This window comes from Elaeis guineensis, chromosome 2 (assembly GCF_000442705.2).
Source record: "Elaeis guineensis isolate ETL-2024a chromosome 2, EG11, whole genome shotgun sequence".
Classification (NCBI taxonomy): Eukaryota; Viridiplantae; Streptophyta; class Magnoliopsida; order Arecales; family Arecaceae; genus Elaeis; species Elaeis guineensis.
In genome coordinates, this window is record NC_025994.2 from 116302934 (window position 1) to 116314819 (window position 11886).

At 36.6% G+C, this 11886-nt stretch overlaps 1 pseudogene; it reads left to right on the forward strand.

Annotated features, from left to right (window-relative positions):
• Positions 1–2363: 2363 nt before the first annotated feature.
• On the forward strand, positions 2364–11456 carry LOC105041966 (periodic tryptophan protein 2-like; annotated as a pseudogene).
• The last annotated feature ends 430 nt before the right edge of the window (positions 11457–11886 follow it).

Consider the following 11886-nt stretch of genomic DNA (forward strand, 5'->3'; position numbering starts at 1 on the left):
GTAATGGAGGGAGTGAGATACCTCCTCCAAATGTTAATCAAAGAAAAAAAATTATCTTCACCAAAAAAAGGAAAGAAATTTACAAAAGGAACACTAATAAATTACAAAAAGGAAGAAAGGGATGACTTGAAGACCATACGAGAAAGTTAGGATGCTGCAACAGAAATTAATGATGACAAGGAGCTTTGCTATTCTCTGCCCTACTGGGCTTCTATTCAGGAAAAAAAAAAAAAAAAGCCTAAAACTATTTAGAAGTAAATTTTCTGATATTCATGATTTATTTTCCAACAAAAAATGTTTTTCTCTTTGTGGACTTGGGGTGTGTGTGTGTGTGTATTAGAAATTTTTATGCAACATTCTCTCTCTAACGCTCACGTGAGTGCGAGCACGAGCACACTAAAGCAATTTTTTTTCTACCTTGTTATTGTTCTTCAGAAAAACATAAGGTGTCTAATAAATAATTCTCATTAGTTCAAAACGGTAGTTGTTAGACTCCAAAACCAAAAATGGCATGTAAGTCCTAGCTCGATAATTTTTTTGACTTGTATCTTCTTCCGTTACATTATGATTTATTTAATATTACTACCACTCGATATTGGAGTTTTATTTAAATCTAGATTCTTGTTACTATATTTTGGCATCAATTAATTGTGTGTCCAGTCAGACTTTGTCTGGTTAAAATGTTTTATTCAAACTTTGTCTACTTAATTTTTTTTCTTGTTTATAATTTCTTTTAAGCTGTCTTTTTGTTTCTAATTGTCGGATGACACATGATTTCTCTCCTGAAAACCTACCAACATCATTTTAAATATAATTATTTTTAGAAATTGTCATTTATGTTTTGAATATTTAGCTAATCTTTATTAAGTGCAAACTTTTCTGACTAAAAAAACACCTGTACAAAATTCTTTCTGCTTTTAATCGGCAATTACTAGTCCTCTGCATGATAAAATATTGAGTACCGGGTCACGGAACTAGAAGTAGACAATGCATTTTCCTAAAAATATCATTAACTAAATCCTTTTATTTCATTGATGGGATAGAATCTGGGCCGACGATTTCACAAGATGAGGCAACAGGGTCTGCTTAAAGTCCAACCCGGCAATAAAGTCATGAGATTCGCTTGCTCGTGAAATTGTTTAGTGTGGGCCTAAATATTATGGGATCTGCTTCTCCATATCATTGGCGTATTAACGGCCAGGAGAAATTTTTTGTGCACCGCATATGACGTAGAAAATTAAAATATATTATTTTATTCGATTGATCTATATAATTATTATTTTTTAATATATATTTAAAATTTATAGATCAATTTTTTTATTTAAAAATTATATGATGAAAATATCTCTGTCTTTTGAAAAAAATTATGACATCTTGTAGCGTAATATAGTTCATGATGTTACAATATAGCCTCAGATATCATAATATGAGAGAGATATTTTTATCCAACTACTTTCCAACATGCATTTAATGCCTGCAGATCGATTTTTTCATTTAAAAACTTTGAATGATAAAAATATTCATATTTTTTAAAAAAAATTATAACATTATGTGTATATTATGGATGCAGTATGTTATAATATGAACACAGATGCATAATTTTTTCAAAAGATAGAAATATTTTTATCACATAAAATTTTTAAATGAAAAAATCGATTTGTAGATATTAAATGCGCGTTAGAAAATGATGACTATGTAGACTAATTATACGAGCCGATATATTCTACGTCGGATTTTTTGTACTATCTGTGGTACATAAAAAATTTGGCTAACAGCTAGTTCTAAAATCTCAATACTTTCGGTCCACTTCAGGCCTAACCAACCCCAATTCAACCAGATCATCTCTCACTCTAGATGGTTTGGCCCAAAGCCCATGCCGGCTACCCTTCGCCTTTAATAAGGTTGGAAATAGGCTTGGATCCAGATGGCTTCGGCTTGGGCTATAGATCAGATCCAAATAATATCAAGCCGAATATGAGTTAGGTATATAGCTCTTATTTTCAATTGAGCTCAGGTTTGGCCCAGCCCGAGTTGACCCAGTCCGAGCCCCCACCCAAGCTCGGGCACTTAGGCTGAGTCTATCGGTCAAATTTAGCATTTAATGGGAGTTTGATCATCTGTTTTCCATAAAAGATCTTAAAAGAAGATAAATTAGAGGTTGTGACGTATTGTTTTTTTTTATTATTTTATTTTTAGATTTTCAATGCATACAAATTTGTAATTGTACATTCGGGCCAACCTAATTATTGACCCAAACGGATAATTTGGGGTGGCCCAACTATAGGTCGGGCTTGGATCTTGATTTTTCAACAAAATTTGATCTAAATCCGGTTCAAAATCCCTAAAAAAGTTTCGGGCCGGATATGGATAGAGGTATGGTACGAAACATCTCGGTCAAATCTACTTTCAGTAGAACTGCCAATTTGAATTGGATCCATCGGGTTGGCTCACCCCACTATGTAAATGGAACGGGTTAGATTTATATTTTATCAATCCCTTTAAAAGTGGATCAAATGACCCATCTCGTTTAGATCGGCAGGTAAGAACGAGCTGACTTGTCTCTTTATATATATATAAATATATATTAAAGATTCTAATGTTATTGAAGAGATAATTGATGAAAAGAGAAAGAAGATGAAGAATTAAATGATGAAAACCATAATAATGATATGAAGGATTATTTTTTGAGACTTTGATTTGCCTCTAAATTAGTTTGAAAATTAAAATTTAAAGTCTTTTAAATTTAGGTTGTATTAAGTATTTAATTTAAGTTTGATAATTTCATTTTATGACTCTAAGAATTGAGACGCGAGATTTTGATAGGTTGATTTGAGTTTAAATTAAATATAAAATTTAATTTATATTACTGTATATATATTTTTTTTTTAGAATTTTGACGGATTTGCCGTTTAACCCACGGTTGATGGTGGATCGGATCGAGTTGGGGTTTTTCCAACCCCCGACGGGCCAGTCCGTCTTGACAGCTCTAACTTTCAGCCCTTATGCTATATTTGGTTGGATCATGAAAGAGTGGATGGATGAGATTGGAAGGATGGATAGCCTCCATCCACCGTTTGATTTAAAAAATTATAGAAAGGATGGATGAAAAAGATAGATTATCCATCTACCTCACTCTATCATTTTGCATCCTCCCAAATTGAAAGGATGAAGAAAGGATGAATGGAGCATTGAATAATAGATTTTTATATTGACAAAATTATCTCTAATTAATTTTTTGATAAAAATATAATACTATTTTTTCATTAATATTATATATATATATTATTAATTATATACTATCAAATTTTATTAATTATTATTTTAATTTTAATATATAATTTCATAATTATAATTAAATAATTAAATTATCTTTTATTTCTCTATTTATATTTATTATTTTTTAATTAACTATTTATATAATATTAATTAACTATTTAAATTAAATTATAAATTAGTTAATTATTTATATAATTAATTTATTAATAATTAATTTATAAAATTATTATTAAATTTAATATTTATATAATTTTTAATATAATTATAAATTATAATTTTATAGATTATTTATTATTTTAATATGAATAAATATTATAAATTAATAATAATAATATTTTTATTAAAAAATAATTTTATAAAATATCATCCATTCTTCTTGTTACGGAGAAAAAAAATCATTTCCATCTATTTTTTTTATATTTTATTAAATATATAAAAAAATAAATAAAAAATTTATCCATTTTTTTCTCCATCTATCTTTCTTCTTTCATCCATTCTTTTTTCAACCCATCTTTCGTACCAAGCAGAGGGTTAACGTTGTAGGGTTTAAGCACCCAGCGAGCCAGTTAGCCTTCTCTCCTCTTCCTCGCGCCAAGAAACCTTGAAACCATGGGAGGGATTTCCATTCTCCGCCATAAATTTTTGCTTCCAGAACCTCCTTGGCGCCCCGTACCGCGACGGCAACGCCGTGGTCTCGAAGGACACCATTCTCTACTCACCCATCGGCAACCGCGTCGCCGCCACCGACCTCGCCAAGTCCCAAACCTAAACCCTCCCCGTCGAGGCCTCATCCAACATTGCCCGCGTCGCCGTTTCCCCGGACGGCAACTTCCTCCTCGCCGTCGACGACTCCGCCCACGCCCTCTTTATAACCTCCGCCGCCGCGTGGTCCTCCACCGGATGACCTTCAAGAGGCCCGTCACTGCTCTCGGCTTCAGCCCCGATGGCGCTCCTATCGCCGTGGACCTCGGCAAGCTCGTTCAGATCTGGCGGTCCCCGGGCTTCCAGGAGTTCTTCCCCTTCCAACTCGAGCGGACTCTTCCGGACTGCGCCGCCGGCGTGACGGCGCTGCACTGGAGCCCGGGCACCAAGTACCTTCTCGCCGGGTCGAAGGATCTCACTGTAAGGCTCTTCTGCATGCAGAGATTGAACGGTTCTAATAAACCCTTTCTGTTTCTAGGGCACAGGGAAGCCATTGTTGGTGCCTTCTTTTGTACCGACAAGAAAACCGGTAGGATTCGCAGGGTGTACACGATATCAAGAGATGGAACCATTTTCACCTGGAATTTGGGAGAAAGTTGAAATTTTGATGACTCCAAAGGTGATATTTCGGATCCTCCTTCTCCCGGTACACCCGAGCAGAGGCCTCCGGGAAGAATTGCCAATGAAAAATATGTCGAATTGGAAAACGATGACATAAAACCAATGAATTTGGACGGCGTGGATGCTGAAGAATCAGATATCCCCCTCCATAGAGCAAAACGGGAGTTGTTAAAGAAGGATTTTTTCATGCCATCACCAGAAAAGTTCACAGCTTGTGATTACCACCGGGAGCTCGATAAGGTTGTGGTTGGGTTTTCCTATGGGTTTTCGGGCTGTATCAGATGCCCGACTACAAAGTCTGCATTCACTTGCTTTCTATGTATAGGGAGAAGATTACCACTGCTGTATTTAACAAGCTTGGAAACCGGTAATCATTTGGTTGTGCGAAGCTTGGCAGCTGCTTGTATGGGAATGGCGATCAGAGAGCTATATTCTAAACCAACACGGTCATTATTTTGATGTCATTTCTGTAGCATACTCGGCTGACTCCCAGATGCTGACTACAGGAGCTGACGAAAACACAGTCAAGTAACTTACAAATTCTGCTAGTCATGAACATCTTCTCTCTCTTTCTCTCAATTATCTGATTTATCTATTTAGTTACCTTGAGTTTACACTCTTTATTGTCCTTGATAACCTTATATTCTCTTATCTGCCATAAATTGACTTGATATGCTATTGACCTCTCTAATATACTGTCTTGGGTCTAGTTCAGGGCTTCATATTATATGTCTTTTACTGTGTATTTCATTTGTCTGTATACATTGATATAACTTTTCAGGCTAATTCAATTCGCTTCAGAAAGCAGCATTATATCCAACTTTCAAATGATCTGTTTAAAAATTATTATCAATATCAGTTAATATCCAGTCAAGACTTGTTGATTGCTGATAATTGATTGCTCATTAAGTTATTGGCTGCACCTTTTAATTAATTATGCTGTCTTATCTTTTCCGCTGTCTCACTTTGTTCAACCATTTAATTCATACTAAGGAGGACTGGGATGTGTGTTTGGATATAGACATCTTTGGGTCACGGAGTCTTTCTATTCAGGGTTTGCATGTACAGCTTGATGTGCCCGTCCAATGTTTGGGTCACTTCAGTTTCTATTTAACACTTTTTAGAAGGATTTACATCAATCAAGAGCATAATGATGGAAAACCTATAGAGATGGCATGGACAGGCATAACATAGATTTGAGTATAATGTGGCTCAAAGGGGAGTTGTTGGAAAATTTATGTCAAAGGCCTTAGAAAATGGTGGAGAAAAGCTAAGCTAACTTTGACATGATTGTGAGAAAGAATTCATGAATGCTTTTAGATACAGGAAATAGTCTTTAACTATTTCTATTCATGAATGTTGGATAGTTAACCAACCCTTGAATTACTTTAACTATTGCTATTCAATCATAACTAGCTAACCAGTGAACAAAGTTATTTCTTGTTTGGCTGGTACTCACTTGACGCACCATTAATGCCATTGTGCAGAAATTGTGGTGGTTGGTTGAAAAGGTGGTGGCTAGCTAGTCAAGAGCCCTTTTTTGCTATCATGGACAAAAATGCCCTCATGCAATGTGTTGGGAAAACATCTAAGTACTTAACCCTAGATATGTGTATCACACACAGTCTTGCAACCATGTGGGGAACATTTTTACCCCCTATTTTGACAATATGAGGCAGCATGATATTCAATTGGCATGTATAAAGCAACACGTGATATTGTGTTTTGCCAATTGTGATGGAAATTTACCCCCACATATCACATCCAACCCTATTTTGATAGTATACTACAATAGATAGGAGAATAATGACTTGCAATGAATTTGGAGGCATTTTAGTCTTGGAAACTTGGGTCATCATCGAGATGATACAATGTGGTTGCCTTGGTTGACCCAAGCCAAGCTGAGCATGCACTCCTATCAGCCTTCTGATCTTAATTGTCATATAGATGTTATAGTTCAAATACACGTATCGTATGATAATGTAAGATAAGTGGAATGGAATATGAAATCACCGAAACATAAGCATAGCCCAGGAATAAATAGGGCCTTGCGAAGGCCTAGAGTAGTGCAGTCCCGAAAGGGATAATAATCATACATATCTAGAACATAATATGGATATCATTATCAATTTTAATTTGATGAGCGACATATCAACAATATACATGCAAAGAAGTGGCTAACATATCTCATAACCAATCAAAGGAACAAAAAATAATACACAGATCTAATCTTCCATAGCACCACACATGAGGACCATTACAAATATGACGTTCAATGCAGGCCATGTAAATCTGCCTTGGATCTTTGCCAAGGAATTAGAACGTGTCATGGAACCTTCCATGTTGGTCATCAGTGAGGGTCAACCTTCCATGTTGGTCATCAGTGAGGGTCGACAATAGAGGGGAGTGGCATAGAGGGGATATAGCCTTGTTGTAGCCTCGATGGTGGCCGAGAGAGGTCTAAGAGAAGGGGCTTCATTGACGATGAGGGTGTGGTGGCTGGGAGAGGCCCGAGAAGGCTCTAATCGGAGCTCTATTCTGCAACTTGACAAAAGATGATGCTTGAGCACCAACATGGAAAATAATAAAAATAAGGATGGGAGGGGGATAACTGTATGTTATGCACCCGTTAACCAACATCCGAGCAAACCTTAATAGTGATGATTGTGAGATCAGAATTGATGAGGCTAATTCTAGTTATCTAAGAGAAAGTTGATGTTTGTGATTCTGGCAATGTAATGTGTTGTTGCTACCCATAATTTGCGAAAAGTATGAGAAAACAAATACTGATGATGAATATTGACCGGAGAAAATACAATTGAACATTGTTGTTTGGTCATTGCCATGGATATAAATGTTAGGTTTTGTTCTAGTGAAAGTCATGTATCCAACAGTGGTCATTTGTTCTTTGGATTATGTCTTGAAAGATGAAACATTGCTATATTGAGGATGTATCTATTGTAGCAAAATGGTGGTAACTTTAGAGGACAGGCCTTGGCACAACGATAAGATTGCTCCATCGTGAGTCCAAGGTTTTAAATCCTTTTTAAATCCTCTGGCATGAGGCTATCCTGTTTTTCCCACGGAACCACCATCTTGTCCTATCTTGACACTTGGGATGGGGGGATGTCTCAAGATGTGCCAATCGGGATAATGGCAAGATGGTCTTATTGCGACACATAGGATAAGACCTCCTCCCAATGTCCTACGGGATGTCTCATTGGGACTTAAATCCTTTTGTGGCACATATGTCATAGATTCATGACAAAGAAGTAGCCTCTCATTATGTGGGGTAAGGCTGTCTAAATCCAACCTTCCTTAGATTTGTTATAAACGAGAGCCTCATTTAGGGTATATTTATGGCAACAAAATGGTGGTAACTTTAGAGGGTGGGCCTAGATACAATAATAAGGTTGTTTCATTGTGACTTGGGTGTCATGAGTTTGAAACATGAATAGTCTCGCGTAGATGGCATAAGACCATGTACATTCGACCTTTCCAAGACCTCACAGTGGCATGAGCCTCATGCACTAGGATGTACTTCAACGAAATGGTGGTAACTTACAATCAAATTGGATTTTGATTATGGTAATCCTGGATTACCAAATGATGAAGTAACTAGATAAAGTTAAACAAAAATATGATGAAGAAATTGCAATTGAAGTTACAAGCATTTTTGCTGTTCCATTTTTGGTACCCATATGAAAACCATGCTAGTATGATGTCGGTACATGTTGGTTGATGGTACCAACTCTTGGTTTGCCCCCTATTTTGGGTATTAGTTTCTACTACACAATTGTATGCATGGCACAACTAGGGGTGTTTTCAAATGGGTCGGGTCGGTCATAAACGGTCGGGTCATAAACGGGTCGGATCAGAAATGGTCAACTAAAATCCGATTTGTTTATTAAAGGTTCAAAAATTTAAATCTGAATCCGATCTGTTTATTAAACAGGTTTAACTCGACCCCGATCCGTTTAACCCATTTATTAAATAGGTCAATTAGGTTAAACGGATTAAACAAGTTAAACAATTCAAGTTAAATGGGTCAGAAACAGGTTAAACAGGTTTAAACAGGTTAAACGGGTCTTAAATGGGTTAAACAGGTGAAACAGGTCGGGTTAAATGGATCAAAAATAGGTTAAACAGGTTAAATGAGTTATCTGACTTAACCCAACCTAAATATTGAACGGATAAACGGGTTAAATGGGTTAGATATCTAAAACTCATAATCCGACCCAATTATTAAACGGGTTAAACGGGTTGACCCGTTTATGACCCAAATCCGTTTAGCCTAAACCCAAACCTGTTTATGGTGGGTCGAACATGAGTCAGATTGGCGGGTCGGGTTATAATTTGCCAGCCCTAGGCACAGCTAGTACGGCCTGGTACGATGAACCATTATCATAGATTAGTTCACAATGAATCAGTTGTGTGACACAAAGGAACATGGGATTGGTACTATGATATGGTCATAACTTCCAAAAAAAAAATTACTACATATGATACTCTAGATTCTGTGTTACCATAAGACGAGTTAAATTGCTAGTTTTTAACTACATAGATTGCAAGATTGTAACTTATTTTGGATGTAATGTAGCAGCTTCATTAAATGTAAGTATTTTTAATTAAACATAATTCTGAATTTTACCTTAACTGTTACTTGCAAGCAGTTGCAAATCATGTCCTTTTAGTATGGGGTGGCTCCATAGTTCTTAAAATGCGGCAACGAAGTTTGAGATATTTTCCTTGAGTTTTTCTACTAAGTTTCAATCTTTTTGTGAGATGTGGGTTAGTACCAAATTATTAGCCAGGACAAAATTTGGCAAATGGACTAACCATAGTCTTGGGAAGATCGGTTGGTATTGGCTAAACTTTAGTATCTTAGTAGCAACAATCAAATATTTTTGTAAAATTGGAAAAGGTCCTGAGAATGTTAATTTTCACGGTTATGGTGGAGCTTACTTATACTGCAAGTGCTTGTTGAAGGTTATGATTGTCAGTCATTAACAAGAAAATGTTTGACCTGGTTCCTTTCTCAAGATCAAAGATGAAAATCAGATCACAATTATATATAGCTTCGTTCCTTCAAATTAGATCTATGCTCACTTTTTATAGAATTTTGCTATGGATTATCATTTGCTCTTGTTGCTGCTTTTTCTAAGAACTTTCGCATATTGGCAGCAAATTTAACCTTGCATGTTATTCATTGCAGGTGTGGACCATTTCATCAGGGTTTTGCTTCATAACATTTTCTGAGCATGCTAGTGCTGTTACTGCAGTCCATTTTATGGCCACTAATAATTGTCTTCTGAGTGCATCTCTAGATGGACTGTTTGTGCTTGGGATTTATTTCGTTATTGGAACTTCAGAACATTTACCACTTCTCCCAGGCAGTTTGTCTCTTTAACATCAGACCTGAATGGTGAGGTGATTTGTGCTGGAACTCTTGATTCATTGAGGTATGTGCCAGTAAAGCATACTCTTCATAGAGTTGATGCTTTTTAGCATTATTGCTTACCTTCTTAATAATGTTATATATAGCATTATTGGTTAGAATTATTATATCATTCAGATTTAAGTATTGGCAATTCACTTGGCTGTTTTATGGAGTGGGAGTTTTATTATTTTTGCAGTGATAGAGTTCTTTTCTCTTTGATGCCATCCAGGTGATTTGTTCACTTTGTCAGTCATATCTTGTTGTGGAGGGGTCTATTTTGAGTGAAGAAACCATGATGAATCAAAGTGCATTATACTGATGTCCGAACCTTCATGTGACTGAGAGGCCTCCCGGGTGATAGAGATACACCAGGAAACTTCCAGCATTTCTATTTTGACGCAGGGTGGCAGTTTACTGTGCTATGTTCAGCCAACCAACTGGGAAACACCAATTTATGGTGAGTAATCAACAAGTTCTGTCATTGAGTTATGACGACTTGCAATAATCTTGAAGACGGCTGGCTAAAGGTGCTATTCTAGTATATATAGCAGTAATCTGTAGAATCTCTAGCATGGATGATTGAAATGTGGGATGGTGTTTCTTGAATGGCTGAAGAATCTTCAATGCCTAGAAAGAGATTGATTTATTATATTGTTTCTATATTTCATGGCTTGCAGAGATGACAGAGGCTGTCTTCTCATGGATTCCCGTTCGGTCTATGGCACCAGGATGACGTCAGTTCAGTCATAGCTGACAACTGGATATCCAGCTCTACAACCACAAGGCACTGGTGTTCAATGATACCACCATGATAATGAACTTGTTATGTCGGTTCTCTCGTGCATGCTGCAGGGATAGCTTAAAAAAAATCTGCTTTCAGAAGCTCTGATTCCTGTAGTGCTATGAACTTTGCAATTGACGTGTATTTTGGGCCACAGAATAAGGCATGCAACAAGCAGACCTAACTGCTTCCAGACAATCAAATCATTGTAGACTTGGGTTAGCTGCTAAATGGCCTGAAAAGTTTTCAAAAGTTGTTTCCAAGCAGGCTACCATAGGAGGTTGGAGTTTGCTGGCTTGTACACAATTGATTGGGTGTTCACTAGACATGCTAAATTCTTTTCAGTTGTTTCTGGAGGGAGTGGCTTGTGGATTGTTACGATAAACCAAACTCAACTGTGTCAAATCATAGCCAACAGAAGAAAATGATTGACTGAAAACAGCTATTGAAGAATAAATCACCTCACTGATTCGGAAATTTGAATTTTGCTGTACGAAGTAGCATAATTTGGTTTGTCTTCATGGAAACATGTTATCTATCAGGTTCGCCCTGTGGGTCTTATTCCAAGTATATGTTCAAATTTGTTGTAATTTTTATAGCATTCAGTAAGTTGCATCCTTGGTTTGATTTTGGTTATTCCAAGCTGTTTCAATTTTTTCTCTAACCTCATCCAAATTAGCTTTTCGCAATGTTTAAACACTTCATCCTCTGTAAATGTGATTACTGATGGTTTGAGTCTGTATCCTAAACCCCGGACTTGATTTCCATGGTTTGAATAGGTTTTCCATCAATAGAGAATCAGCTATGGTTCTTATTCATCCATGGTCGCACTATGAAAACTTCACTCATGATGAGGTCCATATATTCTTTCACCTTGAGAACTTGAGGAGTAAAATGCAATGATGGAGCTTGACTGTAAAGGTCTCTTTCTGTGTCCGGATAAGCCTTTATAAAGGGTTGCTAGACAGACTTGTTGCGAGGTCGTTTTCTACGCATTTACCACTTCTCTTGGTCAGATTTGCGTGTCTTCATTGTCTCCCTTGTGAGTTCTGACCCGTGTGATTTC